The following is a 21012-nucleotide window of genomic DNA, read 5'->3' on the forward strand; positions in this document are numbered from 1 at the left end:
ATCTTCCGATCCTTTGAGAGCCTACGAGCTGAGTTCCTGCTGCCCCAGACGAGCTTTTACCGCTTCCTCCAATTGAGACATGCCTGTGAGAAACAGTTTAAATCCTTGACCCTAAATTTAGAGTGCGGCCCACTAGAATCAGTAGACAGAAGGAAGCTCCCATACAAACCAATTTCTTCCTTTTATGCTGAAATTGTCAAAATGCAAGAATCTCCTATTAGGCGTTCCTTTGTTAAATGGGCTGAAGATATCCCGGAGTTGGAAGATTCTCATTTGGAGGAGTGGCGTCTGAGGTGGAGGACGTCGGTTATAAGTGCTAGGGATCAGCTCATTCAAGCTAAATGGATGCATAGAGTGTACGTGACCCCATTGCGTCTTTATCAGATGCGGCAAATACCGAATCCAGGTTGTGATAGATGTGGAGAGGCTAGGGGCTCTTTCTTCCATATGGTTTGGCACTAATATTTGGTATCCCTCTATCCCTGACACTTGCTGGAGATGTAACTCAGAAAGAGGGACGTACTTGCACATCTGGTTGTCATGGTACCATTCTGGAAACCTGTCTTAGAATCTACCAAGAACATACAGTATGCTCTTTGAAAACAATAGCTACACCTACCCTAATATTTCTAGGATGGAACGAAGAATGACAAAATGTGCAAAGTCCCTTCTTTCATTTCTACTAGCAGCCGCTAAATTGCTCATCCCTCCGTTGTGGAGAACATCAACTTGCCCCACATTACCCCAACAGTTAAACAAAGTAAACCAAATATATGGTATTTAAGAAATTGTCTCGCTAACTCAACACACACTCATAGCAGATTCATGACACTTTAGACCCCATAGATTACCTTTCGCAATTCAGTCTCTTTCCTCAACCACTTATCAGAAGAAACCCACCCTCAAACAGATACCAATAAAGGATATATGAGATTAATTCGGCAATATAGACACCACTATCGTTTCATGCACCATCAGGTAAATTGAAAGCCGATTTCCTCACCCCACACAAATATTCTTCAGTTGACATATAGTTATTATACAAGTTCTTATACCTATTTTCTTCTACATACAAAGCAATTCATTAAGTTATCAACCTAGCTTCTTTGAAAATTAGCAGCAAAGGACAAATACAAATACTTGCAAACAAGACATGTCCCTAGCTACATGGACATAAAACACTATGAGAGACTTTACTATGTTATACAGATGTTTTTGTCTTTAATACTAACTTCGCAATATTTATCCAAGAAATGCATAGGGTATTATATTGTCTCTCTTGTATAATGCCTTGTATTGATGTAATACTGGATAATGTTATACTAATAAAAAGAAAATTGGAAAAAAAAAAGGTCTATATCTCTCTCCAACTCTTCCTTTGAATGGAAAAATCAACAGTAAATAGTCTAGATAAGGTACACCTCTTAGTGTTACAAAGGCCGCTATCTCTGCTACCACCTTTGTAAAAACTCTTGGAGCCTGAGATATGCCAAAGGGGAGCGCCCTGTACTGAAGATGTAACAACATTCCTCTTATCCAAACTGCTGTTCTCAAGAATTTCTGGTACGAGGCATGAATCGGAATGTGGTATTAAGCGTCTTCCCGATCCAAGTATGCCATCCAACAATTCTGGAAGACTAAATGTGTAGTTGACTTTATTGTCTCTATACGGAATTTCTTGTAAATTAGGGATTTGTTTAGTCTCTTCAGATGTAGTACTCTGAACGATCCATTAGGCTTTCTAAAAAAAAAAAGAGGTGAATAGAAACCCTTCCCTACTTCTCTTATGGAAACCGGGCAAACCACCCATTTGCTTAAAGGGGTTCTCCGGGAATTAAGAAAAGAAAATGAAAATACTTAAATATTACTTAAGTATATTCTCAAATACCTTTTATTTTTTATAATGGCTCGTTTTGTCTGGGGAGCAATCATCAGGGGAAACAAAATGGCCGCTGTCCCATTAGTTCACACAACTGTGGTAATGTGTTGCTGTGGTAATGGAGGCTGCATACAAGTGCAGCTGCACATTAGCCACACCTCACCCTCCTCTTATGTCTTCTCATCTTCTCCATTCTCACAGAGATTCACCTGTATTCAGGATCATGATTCCTGACAAGCAGAGCAGAGAGGAGGATGGGGCAGCACTATGGCTCATTGTGGTAAAGTAACTTCTCCTCCTGTGTGATTAGGTAAGTTTTTTTGTGTACTGATAGGACGGCGGCAATTTTATTTCTCCTAATGATTGTTCCCAAAACAAAACAAGCCATTCTAAGTAATGAAAGGTATTTGTGAACAGTGATGGCCAGTTCGCAGTGTTCGCCCGCGGGCTGCCATCTTGACTCACAAGTCCGGCGATGCACAGGTAAGCCTTTACCTGTGCCGCGAGCCGGTCGGAAACAAATGCGGTCACCGGGAGCAGGCAGTTCTGAGAACAGCCTGATGAAGGCCCCCGGCGGCTGTTCTCGGAACTGCCTGCTCCCAGTGACCACATTTGATTTCAGACCGGCTCGTGGCACAGGTAAGGTGAGTCAAGATGGCAGCCCGCATGTGTTCGTGGGCGAACACGGCGAACTGGCCATCACTGTTTGTGAATATATTTATTATAAAATAATATTTAAGTATTAAAATTTTTTTTAATTCCTGGAGAACCTCTTAATAGAGCCATAACTAATAATTCTAAAGTTACTCTTTTTTGAGATCCTTGGGGCATATTATTTGAACAAAAAAGTTGAGTGGACGAGAAAGAAATTTAATCTAATACCTGTGTTTTATAACCTCTAGAATCCATCTGTTCTGAGAAATGGACCCCCAGGCCGGAAAAAACTGTGACAACCTTCCTCCCACATGACTTCTTGCATCATTGCTGTTTATACTTAGATCTACTTTCTTGGGGCTTGAACAAAAAAACACTAGATCTTTTAGGAAATTTCTTTCATTTATCACCCTGCCTGCCCCTTTGTTTTTTAAAATTTGACTGGGGTTTATGAAAAAAGGTAGGCTTCTGGGGAACTGGGAACCACTTCTTTTTATCAGAAGCTCCTTCCAGAATATCATCTAACGAGGGGCCAAAAAGCCTAGAACCTACACAGGGGACTGCACGAAGTCTAGCCTTAGAGCCCTGGTCCCCTTTCCACGACTTTAACCAGAAAGCGCGTCTGGCAGCTTTCGACATGGCTGAAAACAGTGGATGCATATCACAGGAAATCAGCTGCTTTAAGGAAGGTAAGAAGAGAAGAAAGTAATTCTTATCTAGGAGTCTTGTCCTAAATACGAGACTCAAGCTGATCTAACCATAACCTTAAAGACCTAGAGACCCAGGAGGCCGCAATAGCAGGCCTAAGACTAGTGGTTGCTGGTTCCCAAGTTCTTTTAAAGAGGACCTTTCATGGGTTTGGATTAATGCAAATAAAGTACCTGGACTTGTTGGGTACCCCCCCCCCCCCCGCCGATGCTGCCACCCTGCCTGATTTTTTTAAAATATCGCCCCTGCGATTTCGCGCTCAGTATGCTAATACTGGGCATCAGAACAGGGAGGAGGAGACGCCCGGGCTTCTCAATGGGAGTTTCCTTCTCCCTGCTGTAGCGCTGTCCAATCGCAGCACAGGGCTAACCTCCCTGGCTGTGAGCTCGTTTACAAAAAGGGGGAGGGGAACTAACCTGGGTAAAAGTATTTGTATACACATATATATATTAATGCCAAGAATGGCTAGACCTATCTTGACCCAGGAAGTGTTAAAACTTCACTTTTAATTCGACATAATGATAAAACTGCTGTGAGCCATAACAAACAATTAAAACACTTTGTTTCCACCCCCAAAGAGTTGACGACCTTGTTGCTGCCAGGGTGAGGGAGATGTGCACCATCTCCTATTCACCACAACTATGTCTGCAGAGTTTGAACATAGGGGGGCAATGTTCAGAGAAGTGTGCTGTGGTGTGCACGTTTGTGTAGGAGCACAGTCACCTATTCCATTTAATCAGTTTTTGCAGGCAACTACAGGTAGTTTGCTTACATTAGTCTATTCACACATTGCCCCCCTTATGTTAAAACTCTGCAGACATCGTTGTGGTGAATAGGAGATGGTGCACATCTCCCTCACCCTGGCAGCAACTAAGTCGTCAAATCTTTGGGGTGGAAACAAAGTGTTTTAATTGTTTGTTATGGCTCAAAGTCGTTTTATCATTATGTTGAATTCAAAGTTTTAATATACACTTTATACCTGGGTCAAGATAGGTCTAGGCCATTTTTGGCATTAATATATATGGCTGTGAGCTATGCGCTGCGACTAGACAGCGCTACAGCCAGGGAGAAGAGACACCCATAGAGATACAGGGCAGTCTTCTCCTCCCTGTTCCGATGCTAGCAATTAGCATACAAAGCGGGAAAATATAATGGGGACTAGGGGTGGGCGACATGGCCTAAAATCTATATTGCGATATAATTTTAAGCATGTGCGATATATATATATATCGCGATATATTGTTTTCTATATTTGTAGGGGGGGGGGAGGTTTAAACTTTTTTTTTTTTACTTTTTATTTAATAACTGTTAGCCTCCTTAAGGGCTAGAACCCTTGTCATATTCATCCTAATAGAACTGTATTAGGGTGAAAAGGACTTTACACTCTCCCTGCTGCCCTGTGCTTTGTGCACACAACAGCAGGGAACTGACCATGGCAGCCAGCCTCTCATGTGCCCCCAGCCTCTCATGTGCCCCCCAGCCTCTCAAGTGCCCCCCAGCCTCTCATGTGCCCCCAGCCTCTCATGTGCCCCCCAGCCCCTGATCCGTGCCCCTCAGCCCCTGATCCGTGCCCCCCAGCCCCTGATCAGCCCCCCAGCCTCTCCCTCTTATCAGCCCCCTCTGGTAATTCAAACCCACCCCTCCCTCCCCAGTATTAATCATTGGTGGCAGTGGCCACAGGGTCCCCCCCCCCTCCATCATTGGTGGCAGTGGGCAGTTCCGATCGGAGTCCCAGCAGTGTAATGCTGGGGCTCCGATCGGTTACCATGGCAGCCAGGACGCTACTGAAGTCCTGGCTGCCATGGTATGTTAGTGAGCAGCATTATATTCACGTGCGCCGTGGCCGTCGGACACGTCTTCTTCTCATAGGTCTGTGCGGCGCATTGCTAATGCTATAAGCATTAGCAATGCGCCGCACAGACAGAAGAAGGAGCGACCGGCGGCCACGGCGCACGTGAGTATAATGCTGCTCACTAACATACCATGGCAGCCAGGACTTCAGTAGTGTGACTCCTTTACTCCATTACACTGCTGGGACTCAGATCGGAACTGCCCACTGCCACCAATGCAGAGACTGAAGAACATTCCCGGCACCCGACCTCTGACAGGACGCTGTGATCGCAGCGTGCAGTCATAGGGGCCGGGATATGGCCGGCACATTCATTGGTGGCGCAGTGGCCACAGTCCCGCCCCTCCTCCTCCTACTCTGTTCTCATTAATGGTCAGCGACAGCCATGCACAGTGGGGAGGGAGGGACTCCCTCATTCTCCACTGTGCCGGCTCAGGAAAACATGGTGCGCGCCGAGAGCGCGATCATATCGCGGACTGGCGATATAGGCGATATGCACAAAATCCATATCGTGGCACAAATTTATATCGCATATCGCCTATATCGCCCACCCCTAATGGGGACCACAGCGGGCAAACAGAGTGGCGCCCAGGAATAATAGTAAGTGCAGTGAGATCCCTGCACTATGCCCTACATGTCCTGCTACTTAGTTTACAATGTTTGGAGGCATGAAAGGTCCTCTTTAAGATAAACATCAGCTTTTTTATCTCCCAGGTCTTCAAATGGAAGCCCCGATCTTTCGGCTATCTTAGCAACTGGTGCATCCACTGTGGGGCCCTATCTCATATACAGATTCTTCAAAGGGATACTTTCTCTTGACTGTAGTTGGTATAACAAATTTCCAATCAGTATTTTTCCACTTCTTATAACAGCTTTCATAATTTTATGCACTGAAAATACTCTATGATGTTTAGGACCCAGTCCCTCAAAAACTTGGTCAGCTATTGATTTAGACTGTTTTATGTCCCCTAACTGCATGGTAGCTTTAACAGGCTTTAATAAAAGTTTAGTATCTTCAGTCCGAAACAGGGCCCTCCGAAGACAAAAATATCATCTGAGATATTGTGGCTGGAATATAAATCATCATCCTCCCCAGAGTTTTCAGAATCAGTCTTTCTACTGTAACCGGCCCTTTCTGGTGACCGTGGACGATTTACCGTATTTTTCGCCGTATAAGACGCACCTAGGTTTTTGGGGAGGAAAATAAGAAAAAAAATATTTTTAACCAAAAGGTGTGCTGTGGGTTTGGAACTAGGTGGTCTGTGGATGGCACTATTACTGGGGATCTGTGGATGACGGACACTGTTATGGGGGGGATCTGTGGATGACGGACACTGTTATGGGGGGATCCGTGGATGACGGACACTGTTATGGGGGGATCTGTGGATGACGGACACTGTTATGGGGGGGATCTGTGGATGACGGACACTGTTATGGGGGGATCCGTGGATGACGGACACTGTTATGGGGGGATCTGTGGATGACGGACACTGTTATGGGGGATCTGTGGATGACGGACACTGTTATGGGGGGATCTGTGGATGACGGACACTGTTATGGGGGAACTGTGGATGGCAGACACTGTTATGGGGGGATCTGTGGCTGGCACTGTTACAGGGGGGGGATCTGTGGATGGCACTGTTATACATGTGTCATCCACAGACCCTCCCAGCCCATAACTGTGCCATCCACAGATCCCCCGCCGCTCCAGTATACTAATATAATATGTCTGATTTAATTAATGGTTATTAAATATGCATCTTTATTCCTAATAGTACCTTAAATCCTAAGCGCTTCAGTACAATGCCGGCAGGCCGGGCAGCCGGCGGTGCGCGTCTCACTGACGTCACTTGCCTGCGCCGCCTGCTTCATTCATAAAGTAGGCGGCGCAGGCACGTGACATCAGGGAGTTACGCTGCCGCCCGCCCGGCCTGCATTGTACGGATGCGCTTAGGATTTAAGGTACTATTAGGCATAAAGGGGCATATTTAATAACCATTAATTGAATATGACATTTTATTAGTACACCGGAGCGGCGGGGCGGGCCTTTAGTACAGTGACTGCACCGCCCCGCCGCTATTGCCGGCCCCAGCTCCTCCTCCCAGTCCCTCCCAGAGTCCCCGCTCGCTTTACATCGCTGCCAGCGATGTAAAACTGGCTGCATTCGCCGTATAAGACGCAGGGGCATTTTCCCCCCATTTTGGGGGAAGAAAAAGTGCGTCTTATACGGCGAAAAATACGGTAGTTTCAGGGACTTAAGAGATGATTTAACTTGTGATCTCACTAAAGCCTTAATACTTTTGGATAAAGATTGTGACTCTTCCAGAACCAATTTATCCACACATTCCTGACATAGTGGTCTAACATAAGATGCTGGTAAAACTACTCTACATCCACTACATTCTTTATGCTTAGATGACTTCTAAGGTGTTTTTGATACCTATAACAACAAAAGCAAACAAACAACCCATAAATATTAGGAGAGGATATCTCTCACCATATGTAGAGGTAACTTCCCCACTCCTCAGGTCCAGTACCAGACTTGTGGGCCTCGAGGGTTCCAAGGGGTCGGTGCGTCCTGAATCACCCGGGTCCGACATTGTATCCAGACACCAGATCCAGCACAACACTATGTGCACAGAGTTGGCTGCCTTCTTCTGCTGCCATTTATAATGCGCCTTGGCCTCTTTTTAACACTAGCCCCAAACGCCTAATCCAGCCGGCAAAAGGTGCCTCCTCCTCGGCGTCGCATCACAGGAAGTGACATCATGACGCCGGAAGGGTACCGCTGCCCATTCCCAAGCGCATGCTCAGAATGTGCATTGGCTCCCAGTTGCCATCTTTGATAAGGGATGCCATGCACCCCGCCAGACTGAATCGGAAGCCGTCTGAACAAGGCCACAGCAGCTCCCCTAGAGGCTGGAAGGAGGCAAGAGGAAGGTAGACTTGGTAAACTGCTCCCTGAGGAGACTAACGCCGCATGGGATAGGTCCCTTCATGGTGACTAGACTCTGACCTTCCCCAGCCCCAAGGTGTGAACCCAAGCTCGGAGCAAGAGCTCTCTAGGTATATCCTATCTGGAGGACAGGAAACCTGAACTGAGGTGTGGTGGGGGTGTGAACCATTTTATCTCTTTAGGTTCCCTGTCCTGGATAGGAGGAACTAGTGGAATGGGTGCTGTCATGGGTGAGGGGAAAAAGTACATGGGGCACTGTCAAGTGTCCCCCCCCCCCCCACACACGAGGAGGAGCAAAGACTGCTAACCATGGTGATCTAAAGGGATATAGAGGGAGATGTGGAGGTCCCCCCAGATGAGTCAGAGTGACCCTCACTCCCAGTGAGGGGAAGAGGAATCCGGGGCACAGAATGCGGGACATGGATCCTCACCCCAAATCTCAGGAAATCATCAGTCCACTGCTATCAATATAAAATGGTGACCCCAATAGGGGAAAGGGGACAGCAGAGAAAGGACAGATGATCACTCCCCCACCATGCCCATGAAAAGGGAGAGCAGAGGGAGGAGCAAGAACGATGTCCACCTCCGCTATCACCATCATATTATCAACTTAGAATACCAGATACAGTCCTCTGATGAGGTCCTCCACTAAAGAAAGAAAAATAAAACTCAAACAGGGGGCCAAAGGGGGGCGTGGCCAACTGCCGGCATGAGAGCACGCGTTTGAGTGCAGCTCCGTACACCCTCTGCAATCCTTCGCCATCCTGACAAACTGCCGACCCCAGGCTCAGATTGGACGGTGTGTACACGCAGGAGGAGACCCCGCACACCAGCAATGGGGCCCAGCAAAGCACAAACTGCAGCGGAGAGGCTGAAGGAGTTCGCTCGCTCCGAGGCCCAAAATGGCGCCGCGCCTGCTTCACCATCGCGCGCCGCGATTACCCGAGGCCAGGCCGCGCAGCAGGCGGAGGCGGAGGAGCCCACCGAGCCCGAGTTCACCCTTAAAGCGGCTTATGATCAGCTACTGGTGGCGATCTCATCCTGTCAATCCTCGCTAACGGGCAAGCTGGAGGAGGTGAGAGTCGATGTCAGCCTGCTACGCCATGATATGCAGCAGCTGAGGGATCGAGTTAAGACCACTGAGGATAGGGTCTCGGCCCTGGAGGACTCGACCAGACCACTGGAGGGGAGAGTGCAGAATTTGGAGCGAGCGGTGGGTCAATGGCAGCAGAAGTGCGATGACCTAGAAAACAGGTCGCGGCGCAATAATGTGCGGATCCTGGGCCTACCTGAAAAGGCGGAGGGACGAGACCCAGCGGCGTTCCTGGAGACCTGGTTTAGAGAGCAGTTCCCGGAGGCATCATTTACACCTGCATATGCCGTGGAGAGGGCCCATCGTGTTCCCGCTCGGCAACCGCCACCCGGAGCTCCCCCCAGACCGCTGCTGGCGCGCCTCCTGAACTGGAGAGATAGGGATCTTATCCTCAGCCAGGCCAGGAGCAAGCAGGATATCCGACATGATAATGCCAGAGTCTCCCTCTTTCCGGACTTCTCTGCGGATCTTCAGAAGAAGAGAGCTACCTTTGTCGCGGTCAAGCGGCGCCTCCGCGAGCTGAATTTGCAGTACTCTATGGCTTACCCAGCTCGCCTTCGGGTGATTGATGGAGAGAAAACCGTTTTCTTTAACGATCCAAGGGAGGCCGAGGAGTGGGCATCGAGGATGGCTGCGCGGCCTCCGCTGCGCTGATCTGTATGCTGTTCGCATCGCAAGTATTATGTGTCCCCACTTGTCTTCATAGAACTGGACCCTGTTATTAGACAGACTTTGATGTTGATCCTAGCCTTACTGTTTTGCTGCAGTGAGGTGAAGCTTTTATAATGTCTTGTTGATCTCAGAAAGGGACAATGGGGACATTTATGAGGTGATTAATGGTTGATGCTTATCAATGGTCCTCTTGCTGGTGATGGGGGTGGCGGTTTTCAATATCAGGATGCAAGGGGGGTGGGAGTGTCACCTGTGTGGTATTAACACCTTTGTACACCATGCAGGTCCCCGAAGCAAAGGCCTTTCAGTTAACAGGCCTACAGCCTGATACACTCAGGTTATTCATGTTCTCGTTATATGTTATGTTACAGTATGCTCCTGTTTACTCGTATCAAGTATGGCTATCACTAACCGTTTCAATTGCAAAATGGCGGCTGACATGGAGGGCTCCGGTGCTTAATCAGGGGGCGAACGCAGCCTATGGGAGGGTATATGTCAGAGATTCATATGTAGTGTCGATATGGCCCCCTTGAGAGTTATGTCCTGGAACGTCAGAGGGCTGGGGGATCCTAGAAAGAGGATTGCTGTGTTTTCCCAGATCCGGTCATTTAACCCCCAGATATTGGGACTTCAGGAGACCCATCTCACCCCAGAAACAGGCCACAGGTTGAAGAAGCCTTGGGTTCAGCATTTATTTAACGCCTATGGCAGCTCGCACTCTAGAGGGGGTCGCCCTACTGTTTCACAGGAGCCTCCGGTGTGAGATTCAGCGCTCGGTTGTAGATCAGGGGGGTCAATATGCTTTTGTATTCGCTTACATTGATAGTCTTCCATATGTGATTGTTAACTTGTACAACTCGCCCCCTGCCTCTCTTTCCTTGCTGCAAGCAGTGGTAGGTTTTGTGACTCAATACCCTGCCGCTCGCTTCTTGTGTATGGGGGACTTCAATCAGGTAATGAGCGAGGCTGCGGACAGGTTTAGCGGTAGGGCTGACAGAGGTGGGGTGGGAGGAGACTCTTCAACTCTTGCTAGGATTTCCCAGGAGATGGGGTGGATAGAGGTATGGAGGGCTAGGAATCCCACTGCCAGGGAATACTCCTGCTTCACCCCCTCCAGGGGTGCTTTATCACGGATCGACTACTTGTTCTGTAACTCCTTAGCGTATACGGATGTGGTGGACGTTAGATATGGTCCCCAGGGCCCCTCTGATCACGCCCCGATTTTGGCTGAGCTGACACTGTCTGGTCCCCTGTGCCCGGGTAGCAAAATGCGGATTCATCCCTTCTGGCTTACTCTGTTTGGTCTAACGGACAGAATTCCAGACCAGCTGAAGGTGTTCTTTGAGGCCCAGGGAGACTCCACTGACCCCCTGCTATTATGGGAAACTTTAAAAGCATACCTTAGGGGCTGCATTAAGTCCTCTATATCCTATGTTAAGAAAGAATCGCAGCGTAGGGAGGAGGAACTGTTTGCTAGTTGCAAGGAGGCAGAGAGGGCATTTATTGACTCTCCTACGGAGGAACGCAGAGGGGACTGGTTGATTGCGGGTAGGCAGTATATGTTGCATATTGAGGAAAAAAGCAATAGGAAGCTGTTTTTTCTTAAGCAACAGGCCTTTGAGACGGGCAATCAGGCAGGGAAGCTGCTAGCTCATATAGCGCGTGCTAACACCATGGCCCCGCCAATCCTTCGCCTCAGGGAGCCTGATGGTCGCATAGTGGAGTCGGTTCAGGGCATTTTGCAGTGCTTACACAACTTTTATGTGGATTTGTATAAATCAGTGGCCACGTACTCAGAGGGGGATTTAGAGGCATATTTAAGTGAGGTGTCCCACCCTCAATTGAGCAGCCTGGATAGAGGCATTATGGAGGAGGATATTACCTTAGAGGAAGTTGAGAGAGCTATCATGGATTTGCCATCGGGTAAGGCTCCTGGCCCGGACGGCATCCCAGTGGAGGTGTACTCTAGATATAGGGAGATCCTGGGCCCACAGCTGTTGGAACTATTTAGGGCTGTGCACTCCCGCGGATCCTTGCCGGAATCCATGCATGATGCCTCCATTGTCGTGATTTTGAAGCCTGGCAAGGACCCGCTGGACTGCGGATCTTATCGTCCGATTTCGCTTTTGAATCTGGACTATAAAATCCTCACTAGGATATTGGCTAACAGACTGAATAAGGTGATAACGTCTGTGATACATGCTGATCAATCTGGCTTCATGCCTGGAAGATCCACTTCGGACAATATCAGGAGGGCGCAGGTGATTGCCCAGGTTGGAGCGGCTCGGAAGGATAAGTGGGCTATGGCCTCTCTTGACACGGCTAAGGCTTTTGATTCCTTAGAATGGCCCTTTTTATCAGCCGTGTTGAGGGAATTCGGCTTTGGTCCCAATTTCGTTAGATGGGTTGGTGTTTTGTATAAGAGCCCCTCTGCCCGTATTCAACTCAATGGAGCATTCTCAGACAAAATCTCTTTACTCAGAGGCACGAGGCAGGGGTGCCCACTTTCACCTCTTCTGTTCGCCATAGCGATAGAACATTTAGCCTTACGGATCAGGCAGGATCCTGTCTTTCTGGGGGTGGAGGTGGATGGCAGGGAAGATAGAATTGGGCTGTACGCTGATGATTTGATTCTGTTTATGTCCAGCCCAGACGCATCTCTCCCTAGAGCGGTTGAGATCATTGTGTCCTTTGGGCGTTTTTCTGGGCTGCATATAAATTGGGGCAAATCAGCGATCATGCCGCTATGGGATCACGACTGGCCGGATAACCACTGTAATCTGCCAGTAGTGGATAGATTCAAATATTTGGGGGTCATGATCACCAGATCGCCACAGCTCTCGCGTATGCTGAACATTGATCCCCTAGAGTCACTGTTCCAAGAGAAGTTCAGAACGTGGGAGTCCCTCCCGTTATCCGTCATGGGGAGACTGAACCTAGTGAAAATGATACTACTGCCCAAGGGGTTATACTTGCTGTCCCATGCCTGCACTCCGATCCCCAGGGGATTTTTTAGGCGCATTCACGCCTTGACTACAGCATTTGTCTGGGGTAAAGCCAGGAGAAAGCTCTCGCTCTCCGTTCTTCAGAGACCAAAGCTGCAAGGAGGCGCTGCCCTCCCTGATTTTTTCTTGTACTTCATAGCCAGTCAGCTGCGGTTCCTGAAGTGCTGGGTTACTGAGACCCCTCGGCCTAACGCTGAGGCTCATCTACATGGGTATCTTGGACTTCGCACTCTGTGGCCGGTTTTGGAAGGCTCCAGTTCGCTGTCACAGAGTGTCCTACCGATTCATAAACTGGCCCACCAGGTTTGGCAGGCGTCGAAATTAAATCTATACAAGGATTTGCCCAGCGATATCCCCATATGGGACAATTGCATGTTCCCCCATCTGTATCGGTTGGAGGGAGTGTCGGAATGGAGGAGGCATGGAATAAGAGCATTGGGGGATGTGTTTGAGGGAAGGCAGCTGATATCATTCTCCCAGATGCAGGAGAGGTTTAGAGTACCGCGTACCCTCTTTTATAGACATCTTCAGCTACGGCACGCAGTACAGGCCCAATTTCGAGGAGATGACAGAAGTATATCTAAGTATCCCATCATTGGCGTTCTCAGATCCCAGGGACCCAGAGGGATGATTTTGGCGCTTTACACTCATCTCCTGGATTGTCATATGCGGGTAACCCCACTGGCGGTGGAGACCAAATGGAAGGGGCACATACCCTCCCTGTCTTCTGAGGAATGGGAGGAGGCTTTGCTGGCACCAACAAGGGTATCCCCCTCAATCAATAACAGGATGACGCAGCTCTTTATCCTACATTACAGCTACCTGTCCCCCACCAGACTCTACAAGATGGGTAGGTTGGATCACTCTCGGTGTCATAGGTGCGGTTCGGAGGGCGCCAACTTCTGGCATATGATATGGGAGTGCCCGGACATACATCGGTTCTGGATGTCGATCTTGGAGGTTCTCCAGACCTTGGTCCCTCCGACGCTGCGGTTGTGCCCCAAGATGTGTATCCTGGGTATAGTAGACGAGGAAGCTTGGTCGCATTACCACAAGATTTTCCTGGAAAGGACTCTATTCTTGGCTAGGAAAGCGATTGCGCTTCGCTGGATGGGGGAGTTTATTCCCTCAAAGGGTCAATGGCTATCGATGGTAAACAGTGCGATCTCTATGGAGAAGGTGGTCTATAAACACAGGGGGTGCCCCCAGAAGTTTGATAGGGTATGGTCAGGGTGGTGCTCTTCACCGCTCACTATGCACGCACCACGTGCGTAGAGGTTGGTTAGGGTTCACTTGATCTGTGAGGATCTTTCCCTTGGTGTCTGTAGTGATTTTTGTCATATGATGGTGGTGGGGAAGTCCATTGGGGCACTCTCACTTCTAATGCTTCTCTGTTGATGTTGTGCATATCCCTTATCTGTAACCCCTGCTTGTGTACTCGCACCATTTGTGATACTTTGCCTATGTATTTCTGATGGACCCTTGCGTGGGCCTTTTGTGATGTCATGTGTATGCCATACTTGTTTTACTATCCTTGAATAAAACGAGTTAAAAAAAAAAACAGGGGGCCAAAAAATTAACAAACCTTACAAAATTGCATAATCCAGAAGGCCAGAGATTGGTGAAGTTGTCATGTCCACATTCAAGTAATTTGTATAATTCACATTCTTCCTTACACCGTGTGTTATTGGGGTTCTAGACATAAATCCTACACCGGTGGTGTCCTGGGTTTCACACCCAATCAGGGAGGGGGAAATTGTGTAATGAATATTGCAGCCACCTATAGACTGCATCCAGTAGTAATTCTTCTCTGAATATTGGTTTGCATGAAAACGTTACTTTTATTATTCCAGTGAAAATGGTTTATAACTGTTTCTATGCAAATAAAGGGGCGGCCATTATTAAAATTCCATTTAAGGGAACCTGTCACCAGAAGTGGCCTATGGAGCTATTTACATGTCCCCACTGTACAAGCTGCCAACTTTCAGAAGTCAGATGTCATCAAACATGAGTCACTGGGGCATACCGCTGGATGAGGCGAGTAACGGAGTCATCTCCTCTATCCTGCCCAGTTTGCTCTTGCAGACCTCCGCTGGCTTCCTGATGTCAGCTCCTGGCAGTGAGAAATCTCACGCAGACACAGAAGACCTTGTTCCGGCACCATGATCCTAACATGTAAAGTGTGCAGATATGTATACACCCCGGCTTCAAGCACTCACTGTGTTTGCCCAGGAGATGCTGGGACCACAGTCAGCAGATGTCAAGATCCCTGCCAATGTCTTCTGCTGTGCCAGATTTCACATTGCCAGGAGCTGACATCCAGAAGCCAGCAGAGCTCTGTGAGAGTAAGTTGGGCAGGATAGAGATGACGCTGTGTCTCGCCTCATCCAGCGGTACACCCCAGTGACTACCGGAGATATGTTTGATGACATCAGGTAAATTTTAAAAGTGGATTTTTCCTACAAAACAACCTGATTGGCTTACAGAAAAAAAAACTCCTAAAACTTAACTTTTAATATTAACATAAAAATATAAAAAAATAACCTCCACAGAAATTTAATTAGGTAATAATGCCCACAAAACAGTGTAGCTGGATATCAATAATCTGGTAGGAGGGTATAATGCTGGGCATGCATGTATATATAACATGTAATAAACAGTGTGGGCCACGGTAGTACTTTTTACTCACGGTTTCTATGGTATAGGGAAAAACGCCCACCAGAGTTTTGTCACCATTGGCGATACGGTCGAGAGATGACCTGTCCCTGGGTGTCCCTTCCAGGCTATCCCTGCCTGAAAGTGGAGCACCCGCCCCGAAAGGGGCAACCCCACTTATTGGTGTCTAAACCCTAAAAAAAGCCCTAGCAGACCCTGAAGTGCTTGTAATGAATGGTCCCGATGTGTTTCCCCGTTGCAGATGATCAGCGGTTCATCAGGGGACAGAAACAGCAGATATGAAGGAGATGATGGCAGCCTGGATGATGTGGGCGTGAAGATATTAAAAGTTTGCCTCCCTATTTACAGGTAAGTTTGAGATTGGAATACCAACGCTGGAGGCCGGAAGAGACGGAGGGGGGGTTTGTTGCTCCGCCTCACTTCCAGTCTCCTGGAGTGAAATTTGCATTCCAAAGTACAGAAAGGATAATAATAGTCCCCAAGTAAAGTAGATGTAAAGGTGCTGCATAAGCGCAATTTGAAACTGGGGCCATGCTAAGGAGGGAAGTGAGCGTGGTTAAACAGACTTGCGCCATCGCAGGAGATATAGACAACTTCCGCCCAATGGAACTCACTTCCGGTCCTTGGAGCGCAACAGGAGCCGCTGTGAAACGCAGGCTATCCGGAAGTGCTAGTAAATGCGTTCCACTGTAAAGCGCCTGAAGGGAGAGAAGTAAGGGGAGAAAAGGTAATAATTTTAAGCGTGCACATGAAGAAGGGTTAGCCAAATAACATAAAGTGGAGAACTAAGTTATGAAAAATAAATAAATAAATGGGAGATGGATAGACCTGGGACTGGAGTTTAGTGCCAGCAGCCCAAGGTCCCCATTGCGATATAATTGTACATCTTTTGATCTGATAATAAGGCAAGTAGTCCAATGTAAATAGATAAAAAAAAGAGAACTTACATATTAACAAGTTTGACCAATACATGATGCAAGGGGAGGAGTTTTAGAGAAAACAGGCAAAGGATATCTGTTCATTGAGGCCCAGCTGGGCCACTATTTTGTATCCACTGAGCTCCTTGCAGAGAATCCTCCTATCCCAATCACTAGGACGGCAGAGATGAGACAAAGGGGCTAAGAATCTTGTCTACATAGATGCTTGTATTTCGTGTAATGGAGTCAACACCTGAGACTATTGGACGGCCTCTAAGGGGGGTACCCTTTATGTATTTTAGGAAGGGCATAAAACATTGGAATTTGTGGGTGTTTGGGGGGACATGAACCAAATTTCTTAACTAGAGATGATTTTATTTTCTAGAGCTCTAATGAGAATGGATTCTAAGTGACTGGAGAATTCTTCAGTGGGATTTTTAGCCCCTTTGTCTCATCTCTGCCGTCCTTCATTCGTGACACCACAGACCTTATGACAAAGATTGAGAATTTTTCAGTGGACGATAATGTGTATCTGGCTTCAATCAATGTAGAGGCCCTTTACTCTAGTATACCACATAAATATGGGTTATTAGCAGCTGAACATTTCCTCAAAACTAGGGGCATTCAATATAGGACTCATAGTTCTTTTGTCATGGAAAATTTGGAATTTATTCTCTCACATAATTACTTTTTATTTCAGAATAGGTTCTACCACCAGCTTAGGGAGACCGCAATAGGGAGCCCCTGTGCCCCGAGTTATGCAAATCTTCTCCTGGGCTGATGGGAGGACACTGTTGTTTTCAGAGATCAGTTCGACCAATGGACCTTCCATATAATCTTTTGGAGGCGGTATATTGATGACATCTTGATTTTATGGGGTGGGTCCATTCATTTTAAAAGCTTTGTCCAACAACTGAACCTGAATGACATCAGTCTCACCTTTACACATGAAATCCACGAGCGGACCATTCCCTTCTTGGATATCCATATAACCAAGAAAAATGGAGAATTACACACCGAGACTTATCGCAAACCAATAGTCTCCTTAGGTGGGACAGTTACCATACCCCGAGCCTAAAAAGGGTATCCCTAAGGGACAATATTTGCGTGTTAGAAGGAATTGTTCCACACTTGAATCTTTCAGATCCCAAGCTAAATGCCTACGGAAATTTTTTTCCAAGAGAAGTTACCCCCTAGGATCCTAAGAGATGTTTTTAAATATTCTGTACAAAGAGACAGACATTCCCTCCTTATTTCACACACCTGTCCTAATGAAGAGAGTACAATTACGAGAATAATCGGTACCTTTCAAAAGTCGACTTTCTTTAAAAGCTTATCGACAGGCAGAACCTACCAAATGGGGGATTTTGCAAATTTCAAAACTCAGGGTGTTGTCTATCTATGTACTTGTACATGCCCTCCAAATTATGTCGATAAGACAAAACATGAATTAAGGCGGAGGGTGGGTGACCACATTGGGGACATCACCCATCGTCGTGACAAAACTATTTCAGGTCACGTCTTGGAATACCATAATGGAGATTTTAGGAGTCTTAGATTCCAAGTTATCGAAGTAATCCATAAATCTCCTAGAGGTGGTGATTGGGATAGGAGGATTCTCTGCAAGGAGGCTCAGTGGATACACCGCCTCAAAACGGTGGCCCAGCTGGGCCTCAATGAACAGATATTCTTTGCCTGTTTTCTCTAAAACTCCTCCCCTTGCATCATGTATTGGTCAAACTTGTTAATATGTAAGTTCTCTTTTTTTATCTATTTAGATTGGACTACTTGCCTTATTATCTGATCACAATTGATCAAAAGATGTACAATTATATCGCAATGGGGACCTTGAGCTGCTGGCACCAAATTCCAGTCCCAAGTCTATCCATCTACCATTTATTTTTCATGATTTATTCCTCCACTTTATGTTATTTGGCTAACCCACACTCACTTCCCTTCTTAGCATTGCCCCAGTTTCAAATTGTGCTTACCCAGCACCTTACATGTATTTTAACCGCTGATCATCTGCAACGGGGAAACACGTCGGGACCATTCATTACAAGCACTTCAGGGTCTGCTGTTTTTTTTTTTAGGGTTTAGCCAACGATAAGTGGGGTCGGCCTGGAAGGGACACCCAGGGACAGGTCATCTCCCGACCGTATCGCCAATGGTGACAAAACTCTGGTGGGCGTTTTCCCTTATACCACAGGAACTGTGAGTAAAAAGTACTACCGTGGCCCACACTGTTTATTACATGTTATACAATGGCGGAAATAATTATTTGACCCCTCACTGATTTTGTAAGTTTGTCCAATGACAAAGAAATGAAAAGTCTCTGAACAGTATCATTTCAATGGTAGGTTTATTGTAACAGTGGCAGATAGCACATCAAAAGGAAAATCGAAAAAATAACTTTAAATAAAAGATAGCAACTGATTTGCATTTCATTGAGTGAAATAAGTATTTGAACCCTCTAACAAAAAAAGACTTAATACTTGGTGGAAAAACCCTTGTTTGCAAGCACAGAGGTCAAACGTTTCTTGTAATTGATGACCAAGTTTGCGCACATTTTAGGAGGAATGTTGGTCCACTCCTCTTTGCAGATCATCTCTAAATCCCTAAGGTTTCGAGGCTGTCTCTGTGCAACTCTGAGCTTGAGCTCCCTCCATAGGTTTTCGATTGGATTAAGGTCCGGAGACTGACTAGGCCACTCCATGATCTTAATGTGCTTCTTCTTGAGCCACTCCTTTGTTGCCTTTGCTGTATGTTTTGGGTCATTGTCGTGCTGGAACACCCATCCACGACCCATTTTCAGTTTCCTGGCAGAGGGAAGGAGGTTGTCGCTCAGGATTTCACGATACATGGCTCCGTCCATTTTCCCGTTTATGCGAATAAGTTGTCCTGTGCCCTTAGCAGAAAAACACCCCCAAAGCAAAATGTTTCCACCCCCATGCTTGACGGTGGGGACGGTGTTTTGGGGGTCATAGGCAGCATTTTTCTTCCTCCAAACACAGCGAGTTGAGTTAATGCCAAAGAGCTCTATTTTGGTCTCATCAGACCACAGCACCTTCTCCCAGTCACTCTCTGAATCATTCAGGTGTTCATTGGCAAACTTCAGACGGGCCTGCACATGTGCCTTCCTGAGCAGGGGGACCTTGCGAGCCCTGCAGGATTTTAATCCATTGCGGTGTAATGTGTTTCCAATGGTTTTCTTGGTGACTGTGGTCCCTGCTAATTTGAGGTCATTAACTAACTCCTCCCGTGTAGTTCTAGGATGCTTTTTCACCTTTCTCAGAACCATTGACACCCCACGAGGTGAGATCTTGCGTGGAGCCCCAGAGCGAGGTCGATTGATGGTCATTTTGTGCTCCTTCCATTTTCGAACAATCGCACCAACAGTTGTCACCTTCTCTCCCAGCTTCTTGCTAATGGTTTTGTAGCCCATTCCAGCCTTGTGCAGGTCTACAATTTTGTCTCTGACATCCTTGGACAGCTCTTTGGTCTTTCCCATGTTGGAGAGTTTGGAGTCTGCTTGATTGATTGATTCTGTGGACAGGTGTCTTTTATACAGGTGACTAGTTAAGACAGGTGTCCTTAATGAGGGTGACTAATTGAGTAGAAGTGTCTAACCACTCTGTGGGAGCCAGAACTCTTAATGGTTGGTAGGGGTTCAAATACTTATTTCACTCAATGAAATGCAAATCAGTTGCTATCTTTTATTTAAAGTTATTTTTTCGATTTTCCTTTTGATGTGCTATCTGCCACTGTTACAATAAACCTACCATTGAAATGATACTGTTCTGAGACTTTTCATTTCTTTGTCATTGGACAAACTTACAAAATCAGTGAGGGGTCAAATAATTATTTCCGCCACTGTATATACACATGCATGCCCGGCATTAGACCCTCCTACCAGATTTCTGATATCCAGCTACACTGTTTTGTGGACATTATTACCCAATTTAATTTCTGTGGAGGTTATTTTTGAATATTTTAATGTTAATATTAAAAGTTAAGTTTTAGGAGCTTTTTTCTGTAAGCCAATAGTTAATCCCTCCTCATGTACTATTATTTGTGAAACAAACTGATTGTCAAATTTAACAAAACCTGTCTCTTAAGCTGGCAGCATGAACAGTGGGGACATGTAAATAGGTCAATAACACACTCCAAAAGACATACTGATAGGAAACTTAGACTGTGAGCCCTATTGGGGACAGTGTGATCCTAATGTCTGTAGAGCCCTGCTGAATATAGTAGCGCTATATAAATGCACAATATAAATAAATAAATAAGCCACTTCTGATGACAGGTTCCCTTTAATGGATTTTTAATAATGGTCGCTCTGTATTTGCATCGAAACAGTTATAATAAAAACTTTTATTATTGAAGTGAAAATGAATTTTTCATGCAAACCAACATTCAGAGAAGAATTTATTTCCTTTTGAACTACTAGTGTAGTGTCCCACTATGTAATGGTGGGCACTACTCAAGGGTCAATTGGGTCACGTTGTTCTCCACCTCTTGTGGAACATGGTCATGGTATTTTATATTGCATTTTTAATGTATGTTGTCATATTATCTCCTGTGTACCAGGCCTTTTAGA

At 46.5% G+C, this 21012-nt stretch overlaps 1 pseudogene; it reads right to left on the reverse strand.

The window, feature by feature from the left end:
* LOC122934011 overlaps nt 1–21012 on the reverse strand; it is a 213912-nt pseudogene that overhangs the window by 18690 nt on the left and 174210 nt on the right.

This window comes from Bufo gargarizans, chromosome 4, assembly GCF_014858855.1.
Source record: "Bufo gargarizans isolate SCDJY-AF-19 chromosome 4, ASM1485885v1, whole genome shotgun sequence".
In the NCBI taxonomy this organism is placed as follows: Eukaryota; Metazoa; Chordata; class Amphibia; order Anura; family Bufonidae; genus Bufo; species Bufo gargarizans.